We start from the raw sequence: 15,814 nt of genomic DNA on the forward strand, positions 1-15,814 counted from the left end.
TGCCTTACTACGTACGCTTCCCCAGCACACAGGCAGAACTGCAGAAAACCAAGATGGATTTTTATCAAAAGGCACAGTTCCCACATGTTATAGGATGCATTGATGGGACACACATACCAATATGCCCACCTGCAGCTGCAGAGTACATATATCGGAACCGCAAATCTACACATTCTATCAAAGTACAGGTGATATGCGATGCGGACCACATCATCACTGACATTGTAGCCAAATTTCCAGGGAGTGCCCATGAATCCTACATATTTAGGAACTGTGGGATCTACACCAATCTGGCTGGGGGCGAATTTGGAGAAGGATACCTGCTGGGTAAATCAATGTGACACACCCTGATAGGCACCTTGGATGAATGTGTTGGTGACTGTTATTAATGGCACTTCCTTTCTCATTCAGGTGACAGCGTATATGCTGCGCGTGCATTTATCCTGACTCCAAATCTCAACCCATCCACCCCGCGTGAGAGAAGATACAATGTGGCACATAGATCTAAAGGCTATGTTGTGGAGCGCACATTTGGACTCTTAAAGCACCAGATGGGAGGCACAGACAGGCTGAGATCACATGCAACTATTTTTGAGTAAATAAGGGGACGCAGCTAGTTACTGTAATTGAGTGACGGTGTTTTATTAGCATAGCACACAGCCACACCATGAAGGCCTCAACATGCCAGGCCGATATGATATAGCCATTCCAAAGGCGAAATGGGTTACATCAACCATTTCGGAATACCAGGTGACGGCTGGCATTACTTCCTGCGCCCACGCGCAGCACTGCTGCATTCCCTGGGCACACTGTCCTCACTGGCAGTCTGTCCTGTGGCAGTGCTGTGCCGTTCGCTGCACCTCCTGGCCTCGGTTATCGGGGGCGTGATGCTACTGCTGCTAGTTGCCTCTTCACTATCCCCATCACCTGCACCTGTAATAGCTATTTGGTTTGTTTGTAGCACTTCCAGTGCACTGGTCACTGTGACCAGCCCCCTTGCCACGTCACAGCTGCAGTGTGCCATCTCCTCCTGCATGGCCACAGAGTGCCTTTATAGCAAAGAGGTGGCAGTGGAGAGGCGGTTCACCGCCTTAGTGTAGTTGCCCAATTTCTGCCTGCGCCTCACCAAATGGTCCTCATCCATTTTGCTGCACAGCAGCCTCACTGCCTCAGACATGCCCCTCATGCCCTCAGCCACAGTATTGTCCATGCTGGTAATGCCCTCCTTGTTTTGCAGCATGTGTCTATTCATGTGGACCATCTGCTGTTGCACTGCTCTTATTTCTTTGCCTTTCAGGCACTGCACGTTGAGCATGTTCCCCTCAAGACCGGCAGATTTACTTTGATCCTCGCCCTGTGCAACTGGACTGGCTGCCTTTGCTCTGCGGCATCTGACACCTGATTGGGCGTGCTCAGTGGGGGACTATTTGCCTGCACTGTTGTCATCCTCTGCCACCCTGGAATGTTGGCCTCCCATGCTGTCCTCCTCGGACACCTCCATTTGCTGGAGGCTATCCACTGTATGCCTCCTGGCTCTCGGTGGTGGTGGCAGTGATGGTGGCGATGGTGATGCTGGTGATGGTGGTGGTGGTGATGGTGGTGGTGGTGGCGGTATGGTGTGCTCTGCAGGCGACAAGACCTCCTCCTCCAGTGTTCTCTCTCTCCTGGGAGCCTTTCCTGTGTCCCCTTCTGCAGCCCTGCATGATGGCTTGCCTGTGGAGACGTAATGTACATTTGCTCACTTGTCTGGCAGCATTTGCGTAATAATAAATGTCATGACTGCCAATCAAACTGACTGTCCTCTGCTTGCTAATTGCTGATGTGTGTCTTATGCCTTTGGTGTCAGTGGACTGACTGTTATGATATGTGTTACTTCTAACTACATCTCCCATAATGCATTGCTGGTTTTTAGTAAAACAAGTATTGGAGTGGGAATCATACTGCCTCTTTGGGGATTGGGGATTGGGGTTAGGGAGTGGGGGGCACAGCATGCTGTGCATGCATCTTACCTTACCTGTTGCCAGCTCTGGCTGAGCTGTCTGAATCCCCAATCCCACTCACACTCTCTGGCTGGAGGGTGGACTACACCAGGAGATCCAGGGCAGTTGGTGCAGGTGCTGTGTTTCTCACTCCACCTGTCTGCTTGGCTTGCTTCATTCTCTTTGCCAACCTCTCCTTTGCACACTTCCTGAGGTCATACCAGCGTTTTTTAAGTTCTTCAATGGAGTGCTGGGTTACTCCAAAGGCAACAATCCTTTCCTGGATAACCAGCCATATCTGCCTCTTCTGAGATTCAGGCACGTGCAGGGTATTTTTTCCAAAAAGTTCGTCATAATCCTTTGTAACCTACTCCATAAGGACCTCCAGCTCTCTCTCACTAAATGTATGTTTCCTTTTGCGCTCTTCTGCCTCTTTTACCCTCTCCTGGTTGTCCATATCTGCTCTGGGATGTCAGCAAAAACTTGAAAGAGTTGCTCCTGAGTTGTTTGCTGTGATCCCTGCCTCTCCAACAGTTTCAAGATCAGTGCAGCTGCATGGGTGTGGCCACTCCCTGGTTGTGAGGTCATGAGGAAGCACAGGATGGGCTGATTTAACAATTTGCGATTTTTTTAAATTACCGATTCGCTAATTACTGAATCTGTATTAAGGAATCGGTGATACCGATTTGGTAATGGGGAATTGGTAATTTTTTTAAAGCATTTTATATCGATTCGCTAAATGGTACCGATTCAGTATTTTTTACCGAATTTGTATCTACATCGGAAATACCGAGTTCTTGATGACGAATTGGTAAAATTCACTATTAAGGACTCGGTATTTCAGATTTACGTACATCTGTACCCAAAGTTTTGGCTCACATGATTCGGGATTCTAAAAATGCTTGTGGAAATCCTAGGGCTCATCCCAGACTGTGCCAAAAAGACAGCGCTCCAGGCACTGGTGACATCCAGATTAGACTACTTTAATGTTCTCTATCTGGGGGCATCAAAAAGGAGCATACATATGCTCCAACGAATGCAGAAAGCTCTCGAACCCCTTTTTCTGGAAATCAGGTGCTCGAACATCCTGCCAGATTCCTGGAAGGGCTCTATTATAACCCCAATATACAAAGCAGGGGACAGGGCTCTTCCTCAAAATTACCGACTAGTGGCCCTAATAGACAATGAGGCGAAGTACTTCGCAGGATTACTGCTGGAGGAACTACAGGAATGGGCTGCAAAGAAATCGCTGATACCAGTTTATCAGACAGGTTTTGTCAAAACAGTGGGCACGATGACTAATATCCTAACCATGGGCCTACTAATAGACAAGGCAGAGACGAAAAAACTGCCACTACATCTCTGCTACATAGATTACAAAGCGGCTTTCGATAACGTCAATCGGAATCTCCTGTGGTCTAAACTAAAGAATTGGGGGATCTCAAAACCGCTGCTGGACCTGTTAATAAACCTGCACACGGAGACCTGGATACGAATAAAGGTGGGGGACGGCTCATTGCTGTCCAGGCGCATACCGACAAACAATGGCCTCAAGCAGGGTTGCGTCCTGGCCCCAACATTGTTCAACCTGTTCTTGGGTGACCTGGCGCCAAAATCTGATTGACTGCAACTCACATGCCCCCAAACTAGGAGGGCTTAGTATACCATGCCTCTTATATGCGGACGACATTGTTCTCATAAGCCATACTAAAGTAGGGCTCCAAAGACTCCTGAACATCACTCAGAGCTATTCTGAGGCAAATGATCTAATAGTTAACCTTGAGAAAACTCAATCTATGACCATCAGTAAAAGAAAAAGAAAAACCTTCACGTGGCTCTGGAACAAATCTCGCATTAAAGATACGTCAATATATAAATATCTAGGCGTGAAAATTGACAACGGCGGGCGATTCACTGCACAAAGGTCTTGCATCAAAGGCAAAGGGATAGCTCTGGCAATTGCTTTAAAAACCTTGAATAACAAGCTATCTGGTCCATCATTAACACCACTGGTACAAGCTATCCGAGCAAAACTTCTGCCAACAATCACTTATGGAAGTGAGGTTTTACGAGGCAGAGATGCAATAATACTTGACCATACAATCACAGCCGCATATAGAATCATCTTTAGTCTTCCTAAGTGGACCTCCCCATCACAGATTAGGCTGGAGTTTGGCATTCAACAACAGCTCCTGGGACGCCAGGGGGCCTACATCTGTGTATGGGACAAAGTGAGGAAATCTGCACAGGGAACCTTGAACGATCATCTATGGAGGGAAATAGAGCAGACTTCGACCTCGCCTGCAGCCAAATATCTTGCAAAAAGTCTTGTAAACACCGGGCTGGGACAGCTCTGGGCATCCTCCTTAGACCATAAAACCTTCAACAAACTGGTTAAGAAATCTATCAAACACCAGTCGTGGGTACAAGACAAAACAGTTTTTGCAAAAAGAACGCATGCTTGGATGATTTTGAATTCTTACTCGGCAAAAGCTCCTCAGAACTATTTGGGCTTGGGCTATGCAAAAAAGACAAAAATGAGCTTCTTAAAATACAGGTTTGGGCTGCTGCCCTGCATCCAGCATTTCCCGCACTGGTTAAAAAAGAAAGCAGGTTTGTCATGCCGGCTATGCGGTCATAGAGAAGAAGACATAATTCACTTACTATGCTCTTGCGAGAAATTGTTGGATGAGAGGAAATCCCTTTTAAAACAACACTTTATTCGGCTTGGGATACGTACACGAAGGAGCGCAGTACTAACATGCTTTTCATCTCAGGACCCTCAATTGAGCTGCAGCCTGGTAAAATTTTTGAAGGCTGTGGGGGACAAAATGCCAGGTCCAGAATATTGAATTGACTTGGTTCCAACTTGTCTTGTAACACAAATCATACTTAATATCAAATACTGAGAGATAACTGAATGGCTGATATGATTTTAAAATTACTAGGAAAAGAACATAAATGTTCATACAATGATGGTTTTAAACATATGTGATTTTACATTGTGCTTCAATTTTTATGTTTTGTATTGCATTGCATTGGTTTTAATTAACTGTGCAAATAAATTACTTACTTGCTCCAACGAATGCAGAAAGAGGCATCTCAGATGCTGTTAAATATCCCCAGTTTTGAACCCACTGGCCGTGGCCTGAAAATTCTCCACGGCTCCCTATTGAGGAGCGAATCTACTATAAAACCCTGTGTTATAACCACAGAATACTACAGGGCAAAGGCCCAAAATATCTCTGTCCTAGGATACATTCATACCACCCCACATGCTGCCTGAGATCCGCTGGAACTGAACTGGTTAAAATTCCTAAACACAACAGAAAATACTTTGGTGGCATCCCCTTTAGGCACCGGCTGCGAATCATTGGAATTCACTGAATCCGCACCTCAGCCTGGAAAAGTCAGAATCAGCTTATAGGAAAAACTTATAAATTGGCTTTTTAGGAACAATCTCACCCCTTAGTAATATTGTGCTCAGTCTTCTCTTAATGAGCTCAGTAATGTTGGAATTCAGTGCAGGGACACTCTGTAATGGAGTAACAAATGTTTAATTTGCATCCTACTACACCGCCACGCAGTTATTCGCGTCTCTGGGCTGAGGATTCGCCATCGGTTGTGTACCTGGCATTTTCCTCCCACAAGCCAACACGGTAGCTGTACACGGTAGCCTGGGACCCCCACTTCTGTATTCTGTTCCAGTTGCCAGTGCTGACACCAAGATTCCACACTGATGGAGCAGGAAGGGAGGAGGACACATCTCTACCTCAGTTAACCCCCACTCTGGACTGGAGGTGAAATCTGATTTTGATAAATGGTCCCTATTGGGATCCTCCATGTGGGGTGGAGTACCTGACAGGGGAACCCCCTCTATCCCCCCTTCCCCCCTCTCCCTTCTTCTCTTACCCCTGATGGCTAGCACACAATCCGCTACTACTCTCCGCCTAGAGTATGCACCTATGGGGCCATAACATCAACATCACATGAGAACACCTCCTAGACGCCACACATGAAACTTCCTCTAGATGAATGCCACCAACCCTTGAGAACTCCGAATTGTTAAACAGATGATGCTGCTGGTAACGTTACTTAGTGTGCTAGCTCCTCCCCCTGCTCTCTTCCCCCTCTTATGCCCCTGCTTCCCCCAAATCTCTCCCTTCTCCCTTCCTCTGCCCCGATCCTACCACAACACGGATTTATCTGGCATGTGCTGTACCATTGTTTCATTGTTATATCCTATTTCTCGTGTTACCTAAGAAAAAGGGCGACACAACATAAAGATTTTCTTCTCAGTCCTCTATGTCTCTAATACACAGTACTCTGATCTCTAACTAATGAAGCCTTGGAACTGCACCTGGAGACGAAGGAACATGCGATGCAAGCAGAAGATACATTTCGAAATTCAGGGCTACTACAGTCAAGTTAAACCAAGCATTGAAGTGCACTTTGGTTACATGGCTATATGCTCACATACTATTTCAAAACAAATGCAGCATTACAAATGTAACTTAGGCAAGTGGTGTAATGCTCTTTCAAATAAATGCAATATAATCTAAATTATAAGTGTACATTTTTATGAAAGCTACATTTCTTCATGATTACCCCAAATATTAGTGTACACATGTAAATGAATTTCTAGTTCTACCGTGAATGCACTTCAGTAATGCATTAAAGTGCAACACTTTACATTAATAACATGAGGATACACAGTGTCTATGGTGCTCAATGCATCTATACATTGCATAGTTGTGACATTTAAGGGTGGAGCTAAAATTACTCTGCTCCACTGACCACTAACTTTTAGCCTGCAGTGCAAAATACAGAGGAGACTTTCCAAAATCCGAGAAGGGCTAAACCAGCAGCGACATGAAATATGTTAATTCAGACCACAGGATATTTTACCAACATTTATCATAGTGTTGGGGTCACAAAAGAGATGCAATTCAATGCAAATTTCTTTTCCCTAAATTACATTCAATTGTTAAACTTGCTTTGCACTGAAAATTCTTTTAAAATGGACACGAAACAGTGGGGTTTGGGGGAGTTCCATGGGTGGTGGGCATTCTCACAAAAGTATGCTGGGTCCTGTATAAAAAAAAAAAAACCATTCCAAATAGAAACTATCAAGAAGAAATGCTTTTACTTCTCCTTTCTTTTCTGATTTTGCATATCACCTGCACTTTACAGCACATAAACAAAGTGTGAAACGTTTTGAAGTTATTCTAAGCATAGCATTTGTACTGGAGGAATATCCTTCCAGTACACACCTGTGCTAGACTCTATCAGAGGCTCTTGCATGGAACACCATAGTGCAAAGGTGTGCACATGGCAAGATCTGATTGTGCACTGGTGCTAGGGAGAGGGAAGAAGAGTGCGTACGTGTGTAGATATGGATCTTTCTCGCTCTCTCCTTCTCACACAGTGAAGCGCAACATTTTTTGCTGCTGCACTGCGTGTGAATTTGGTAATTAGACCCCTACATGTTTATCTTATATACTTACTGTCAAACCTTAAAACATATATATCACATATTTGTTTCTGACTAGTTTTTTCTGATGTTATTTCAAAATGTTTGTTTAGATTACATGAAACACTCACAAGCTCTATGAAAGATAAAGACTTTGAATGTGTACCAAAAGCAGACAGGCTTAATTAACATTTTAAAAATGAAATTTGACTTGGGAGCTCATGACATATAGACCTGAAATGTGGATGCCTGTATACTGGAATAACAAACCCTAAGTCCCCTAAGTGGTTGAAGTTTTTTTCTTTGTACTAGGGAACATTGCAAGAGTTTTTTTTTGTACAGAACAACCATGACTGCCCTAGACAAAAACGTTCGGAAGTGCATGGCACTAGAGTGGTTGCCCTTAATTGGCTGATTGCGCTGATGTCATTTCCACCCATGCCAAATCTGCTAACAGGGCGTTCCCATTGGCAGAGCCTGTAGCATGAATACCACCTCCAACTGCACTAAACATAAAGTGGGTGAAGACAGGGGCCATCCCAATGCTTCTGAAAGATATCCAATTACTGTCCAGTCATACATTAAGCCCTTAAATAGAAGCTGGGTGCCATACAATGGAGTAATGAAATACAATTGAACAAGTATGGCAGTATTTCCATACTTTCATTATAAGTCACTTGAGTGGATTAAACAAAGGAGCTAAATAGTGGCATAGAAAATTCGATGTAATACCTAAAAACAATAAAAGAGACTCCATAATAGAAGAAGGGAATATTTGACACGTTGGAACATGCTGGAAGTGGATGGAAAAGGTAGACAAACGAAATTTTACTTTGAAAATACAATAAAATTGTCACTGAAGGAGCAAGAAAATAAAATGTTTGATACTCTAAGAATGAGTTGAGAAATCTTCCTTCCAGTTACAATTGCTCCTCTGGTGTATCCTGGGGCAGCACCAGAAGGAATTGTTCGACCAAATATTTCAACAAGGATAACATTTATTGCTTATCTATCACTAGCATTCTTCAAGAATAAATTACTTTACATTCACTAGACAACATTTACTTACTGCGTTCAAACGGGAAGAGATAATAGTGGTTACTGTCCAGAGGCAGAAATATTCAACTAAAGAAAACATCTCTCTCTCTCTCACCCTTTTTTCAAATCAATATGAAGAAAAAAAGCGAACCTAAACAATAAATTGCCAAATGCATAGTTGGGTACCTTATCTTCTTATAGTGCGTTGATGTGGAGACATAGAGCTTATAGGACAAGGGAACAGATGGACCTTTTGTTGTACAAAGCCCAGCAGACATAAAAACTCCCATGAATGCAAACAGATGCACAAACAAATCTAATGCCTAGTGCAGCTGGTGGTACAAGATGACGTGCACAAGGATAATATTGGTTGAGGCTGCCCAAGTGAACAATGCTGCCCCTTGAGGGACCATTTGGTAATTTCCCTCATTGAAACACTGAGGGCCTGATTCACAAAGGGCCTCCACACTCGTGGTGGAGGCCCCACAGTTGTGGGGAAGTCTCCCACTATAGGTGGATTCTTTGTATTGAGAATTCTCATTGCAGAGATTCCGCCCAAGTTTTATGTCTCCCTGAAACCCTGGGAAGTGTGAAAGTGTCAGTGTAGGAAGAAGTTAGCCAGTGTGATGAGGCTGAAACATAAGTATTGTGTGTAGTACTTATAAACCTATCTGGATCTGCACGTTTAGACAACATAGACTGTGGGATTGGTGTCCAGACTGATTCCTGACACCGCCACTGGTATGTTTTCCTGAATACCAGCTAGCTCATAGTGCCACTATCTCTTACCAAGGAGAGAATAGATCTTGGCAACTATAAAACATGCCAAATCTGTCCCATCAGGGATTGTGTTAAGAGTACAGTACTATTCGCTCGGTCCCTCATGCTCACTTTGTCTTAGCAAGACACATAGAATAAACTGTGGGGACGTTTTCAATAAGCATTCATTGAACCAACGTCATTCTAGTGTAAAATAGTTGCACTGAAACAACCATTACACAGAAAAAGATATAAATGATTATAATCACCATCAGAGTAAAAGGATAGTAGAATTCTACCATAGTGCTAAAAAAATGAATACAGGCAGGTATAAGAATACATGACAGTAAAAATGGGTACTCCTACGATGCAACCCTAACTAGATGTACCTAGATGTACCAAGCATGTATGTAGGTGTAGTTTCTAAGAATCCATCTGCATAATGGATGAGGCTAGTTTTCAGGGATAACCCCACGTCCTGTAAGCAGTACTGTAACTTGGTAAATGGTCAGTCCCAAGAACCGCTTTGTAGTGTAATGGCAGGGGAAAATATAGATGAAAGATTAGGTTGCTATCTGAGCCTATGCTGGGGTACCTATATGGAACATAACAGTAGGTGTCTCGGTTTTATGTATTTTTTAGTTTATTATTTCCATCTGCATTTATCCATATTTATTTTTTAGCCATCTTATCAGTATTTACCCATATTTATTTTGTGTTCTGTGAATACATGAAGTTGTAAAATGGTATATTTCCAAATGTATTTAACTAATAAACATGCCCTCATACTTTGACGATTGTCGCATTTTAGCCAAATGTAACATAACAATACACCAACAGGTAAATATTTGCATTATACTATAAACAAATGTTGGCATATGTCGTTATTTAAGGAATTATCACCCTCCCCACACCATCTATCTGCTCACCTATTAGCCTGGAATTGTTGAAAGTCAGTATGAAAAGTCACTCAACAGAAGCCCAATTTTCTGCATTTTTCCAATTTTACAAATAAATACAGACAGGAAACACATAGTTTTCTGTCGTTATCTGTCTGTTAATTTCCACGACGCCCCCCCCAGTGCATTGAAACCCGTAAGGGTGAGTATTCTTCTTTGGAAATACGGATCTACATTTTACATTTAAAAATCCGTAAAACAGAAAATTGGGAGCTTGAACATAAAGTATTGGTCTTTATTTAAAAGTCCTTAATATGGGAGGAGGTTTCAATGAGGTGGGCCAGGCACAAGCTATTCCCATAGTTTATTCTGGACACAAACCGCCTGATTCATCAAACTTTTTTGCGCTCGCAAAGGGCCAGATTCTGAGAATCTGGCCCTTTGCGAGAGCGATTTTTGCATTTGGGATTCAGCATCCCAAATGTAAAAATCGCTAATTGCGATCTCACAATTTTGCGAGGAATTACATTTAAGGAATCTCTATTTGAGATTCCTTAAATGCAATTCATCATCCGATTTTTTTTTGCAAATTCGCAATTTCTAGGTGCAATTTACCGCGAGGTCAGACCTTGTGGTAAATTGCGAAAACTCAGAAAAATGCATTTAAATGCATTTTTCTGAGTTGCATGTTACACACACACATGTCCTTTGGACATGTGTGTGTGCAACACCTGTGTAAAATTTCATTTGAGGGGTGCTACAGGGTGTCCTGTGGACACCCCTGGCACCCTTCAAATCACTATCTTATTTGCGATTAGCAAATTGCTAATCGCAAATAAGGAATACTCCCCATTCATTCCTATGGGCCTTGTGGCCCATAGGAATGAATGGGGAGTTATTCCTTATTTGCGATTAGCAATTAGCTAATCGCAAATAAGGAATTGTAAGGAATCGCATTTTTTTTGCATTTTCCTACATGAATCCCATTTTGCGAGTCCTTAATAGCGATTCGCTATGAATCGCTATTAGGGGCTCGCAAAACGGGAGTATGATGAATCAGGCTGTAAGTGCCTTGACCATGGTACAATGGTCAACGATTGGGTTGAAGTTTTTTATTTTCTGTGAGGGCACAGGTTTTCTTGGGCTCCTTTCACTAAAATTTGGATCTAGAGATATAAGTGAAGTTTGTTTTCAGGTAACAAGTATAGTGATTTTGTGTCCAGTGCTATTGTGACATATATCCCGCTGAATTCAGAACTACTAATCTCAAGTTGAAAAACCTGTGGATGAGAGAAGCAAGTCTGCTTTTGAAGCTGTCAGATAGAGATTTTGTTCCGATCATAACTTTCAAACATTTCTTGTTAAAGGCATTTTTTTTGTGAGAATAAGTGGCCATTCCATGAATCTGTGTGAGAGTGGGATAGAGAAGACATTAATAGGGTTATGATAATCTCGGTAGTCACAGTTCATTCATACCATGATTCTGAGCAACTAGCAATATTTTTGTTGTGCTATATTTAATATTTTGTATCAGATTTTCTTTTTTCATGGAACACAGAAACTGAATCTTCTGCAGATTGAGCTGACGATCTGTTTAGGATATTTGTAATAGGCTGCTGAGTTAACATCTGGCTCTTCTGTGAATCTACGACGATCTTGGGCAACTAGCAATATTTTTCTTGCTATATATTTTTTTGTATCAGGATTCCTTTGTCATGGAAAACAGAAACTCAGTCTTCTGCAGATTGAGCTGACAATCAGTTTAGGATATTTGTAACAGGCTGCTGAGTTAACATCTGGCGCTTTTGTGACTCTATTTTGAAACCATTCTCAACCTAAAATGTATACAGGTAAGGCAAGGTGCAAAATGGTTCTCTGTTTTGATACGTTAAAGACGTTTTAGGTAGGAAAATAAGTAGTTGACCTAGAATAAAACATGCAGTGTCAGCACTATAGCATTTAAAATAATTTCCCAAGTGCCATCTCAGAGTGGAAGAAAGAATGAGCTCTCTCTTTCTGTGTCTTTTTGTGCATCTTTTCGTTTCCATTTTGTTCTCATTTTCTATACTTTCCATCTCTGTTTCCCTAACTTGCATTAACTTTTTATCTCTTTCAAATATCACCCTTTACATGCCAAAAACTGGGGGTCACGTCTATTGTTTTTTTGCTTTATGGCAGCGCACCAAGCCTTCCTGCACAAAAATAATCACAAGAGGCTTTTCCTCTATCTATATGTGCTGTAGAATGCAGCACATATAGAAAAAGGAACAACGAGGAGAAATAGATATTTCTTCGGGTTCTGCCTACCTTATGCCTCCCTTGGCGAGGCATACGTTTTTGGCACTGCCTCAGACTTACGATTTCTCATAAACCTGGGGCAGTGTCAAAAAGCCGTGGAGATTGCTGGGAATGCCCCCTGCAGCACCCATGAAACGCCCTATTCATGCAGTTTTCTGCGTGAAAGGGGCACATATTTATAAGGGGATGAAAATCCACATAATGTGCCTTTACGTGGCCTATAAATGTGCTAGTGGCACATTGTGCCACCGGAACGTCAAAAAAGTGACGTTCTGGCTGCGCAAAGTAACAAGTAGGTCCACATAAATGAGTCCTCATGTGAAGTTTAGTATATGCAAGGCACCTGGGTTGCACTTTTCAGAAGTTGGTTTTGATCTCTAATGTATGCAGGGGCTCCCTGTGGCACAACAGATACAAAGCTTTTTTTAAATTCAAATCATTTTTATTGAGAAAAAAAAAGAAAGCAAAACAGGCAAAGAGAGAGCAGTCAATCATAAATACAGAATATACATGACTACAAAATATACAGTAAATAAAATAAGTAGAATACATCAATTTACGAATATCCCATAGTCACAAATATAATGCAAAATAAGTAAAATACACAATGCAAAATGCAAAATATAGAACACAAAGACGTTGCTTATCACAAGCCACAGTTGCCATACAAATTCAGATGCACAATATTATGAGTAGGTAGTTGACGTGGGCAGGGATAATCAGTATATATAACCTTCATCAGTGGTTCAATACTATGAAGGATCAATACTACGAAGGAGACTTAATGGGGGGTCAAAAGAAAAGGACGAGGCGTCCAAGGATTTCCAAAGCTTCTTATTGGAAGCACGCCACGGGGAGGAGTGAAGGGCATGATTGTCGGCGCCCCTGATACAAGAAACCCATTCCTGCCACATCTTAAAGGATACTTCATGGGCGGACTTCCAATTGCATAATACACCTTGCATGCTAGGGTGAGCAATAAGTCTAATAGTTGTCGGTGACTGTCAGTGTCTAAATTGGGATCCAGGGCACCCAATAGGACATATGCAAATTCCCTTGCAGATTTAATGTGAAGGACATGTTCTATACAGTCAAGTATTCTCTTCCAGTAGTTCCCCAGCGATGAGCCAGAGAATAGCATGTGTGCCAAGTCCCCCACTTCTAAATTGCAATTCCAGCATTTGGGATCATCTTTCAGTTGAAGCTTAAACAGCCTGTGTGGTGTCCAGTACGTCCTGTTTATGATCATGTATTTGGTTTGTGACAGTATTGGAGAAATTTTGTTCAGCAATGCCGTGGCGTGAATCTTTTCCCACTCAAAAGCAATCCCCGTGGAATTAGGTTCCGCCTCCCACCGTGATTCATTACGTTTTTGGACTTTCCCTGGCAAAGGAAGTAGAAGTTTATATACCTTAGACACAAAGTGACCTGTTGCTCTGATGTAAGCCAATTGCAGTTTAAGCCACGGTTCTGTGGGCCTTAGAGATCACGTGGACAAAAGGGATTTCAATTTGAGGAAGTCGTAGAAGTCCATTGGAGCAAAACCATATGTTTCTGAAGCGAGGAAAAGGGTAACGGGTGTTGCTCATCATAGAGATTACTCACCATATTAATGCCTTTTACACACCAGTGTTCCCAGTTAAAGGGTTCGCCATTGAGTCTGAGATAAGGGTTGTGCCATAGGGCAGCCGAGGTAGTATATTTGAACTTGTGTCCATTTTTGTGAGCCTGGTCCAGCCGTAACAGAGCACGCCTCGTGTTCAACAAGATATATTTCGAGTGTGGGAGGTGTGATAAATCCATGGTGAGCAACGCAGGGAGTGGAACATTATGAATGAGAGATCTTTCAATGTCTAACCATAGTGGGACATACTCTGGGTCTTCAACTAACCATTGCACCCCTTGTTTGCACAGGAAAGCAGTTTGGTCATTTCTAAAGTTGGGAAGCCCCAGGCCGCCGTTGTCTTTAGCTAACTGAAGCTTCTTCATTGATACCCTTGGCTTCTTTCCTTTCCACAGAAATGTGACAAAAAGTTTGTCCACCATGAACAAGAAATCCTCTGAGAAAGTCATTGAAAGCATGCTCGCAAGGTAGTTGATTAACAGTGTTACTATCATTTTAAGGGTCTCTGCTCTCCCCCACCATGACAGTAATTTAGGTGACCACCCCTCGAGCAGTTTCGTTATTTTCTGCAAGAGTAACTCTTCATTCTTCCGTAGGGTGGTGATAAGGTTCCTATCGAAGTCAAGCCCTAGATATTTAAAACATCCCGATTGCCAGGTCAGTCCGGATTCCCCCAGAACCTCTTTGCTTCCTAAATTAATCAGCAATTTAACCACGGTTTTATCCTTATTTAATTTATATCCCGACACTGTCGAGAACTCGTCTATTGTGGACATAAGGGCTGGAATGGCCTTCTCCGCTTCCTCTGAGACGACTAGGACACCGTCTGCGTAAGCTGTGAGTTTTATCGTGCAGTCATTAAATGGGATTCCTGATATGTTACTATTATTGCGTATATGGTATAGGAACAGTTCAATGGCCAAGAGAAATAATGAAGGAGAGAGGGGGCACCACTGTCTGGTTCCCTGCTGCAATTTTATCGATGAGGAGAATGATTCCCCAGCTCTGACCCTAGCAGACGGGCAGTAGTATAGCGACATCACCAATTTCGTGAATGACGGCCCTAGCATAAACTTATGTAAGACTACTTCAAGGTACGTCCAGTCCACCTTGTCGAATGCTTTCTCAGCATCGAGTGAGACTGCTACAGTAGGGGAATTAAGAAGTTTTGCTTTTTCAAGGACGTGTGCTAAGGTTCTAGTGTTATCACTAGAGAGCCTGTGTTTCAGGAAGCCCGCCTGGGAAGGGTGTATCAATTTTGGTAGGACCTTCTGGAGGCGATTGGCTAGGATCGAGGCTAAAAGCTTACAATCCAAGTTAATAAGCGATATAGGCCTATAGTTTTTGGGGAGCGTAGGGTCCTTCCCTTCCTTGGGCAGGACGGCTATAATGGCTTCAGCTAGCGTGCCACGTACGATGCCTGTCTCATTGATTTCACTAAATAGGTGGAGGAGTGGGAAAGAGAGTGTGGAGGAGAAGCATTTATAAAATCTGGCGGTAAACCCATCAGGTCCCAGTGCTGCATTTGAGAGATTTTATGGTGAATTCTACCTCACTTTGTGAGATAGGACTGTTTAGACCCTCTTGATCTTCAAGGGAAAGAGAAGGAAGAGCGCAACCTTCTAAGTAGTGTTTAATCTGGTCTTCTTTTACAGTCATATTTTTAGCATACAAGGTACGTCCTTAAATATCTCAGCTATTTTAAGAGGATCGGACCAAGTGGTCTGAGACGGAATTGATCATG

The 15,814-nt window shown here is 42.6% G+C and overlaps 1 pseudogene; it reads right to left on the reverse strand.

The window, feature by feature from the left end:
* Positions 1–763: 763 nt before the first annotated feature.
* LOC147698300 (uncharacterized) lies at positions 764–5,080 on the reverse strand (annotated as a pseudogene).
* Positions 5,081–15,814: the final 10,734 nt, after the last annotated feature.

The sequence above is a fragment of the Lissotriton vulgaris genome, chromosome 8 (assembly GCF_964263255.1).
Source record: "Lissotriton vulgaris chromosome 8, aLisVul1.2, whole genome shotgun sequence".
In the NCBI taxonomy this organism is placed as follows: Eukaryota; Metazoa; Chordata; class Amphibia; order Caudata; family Salamandridae; genus Lissotriton; species Lissotriton vulgaris.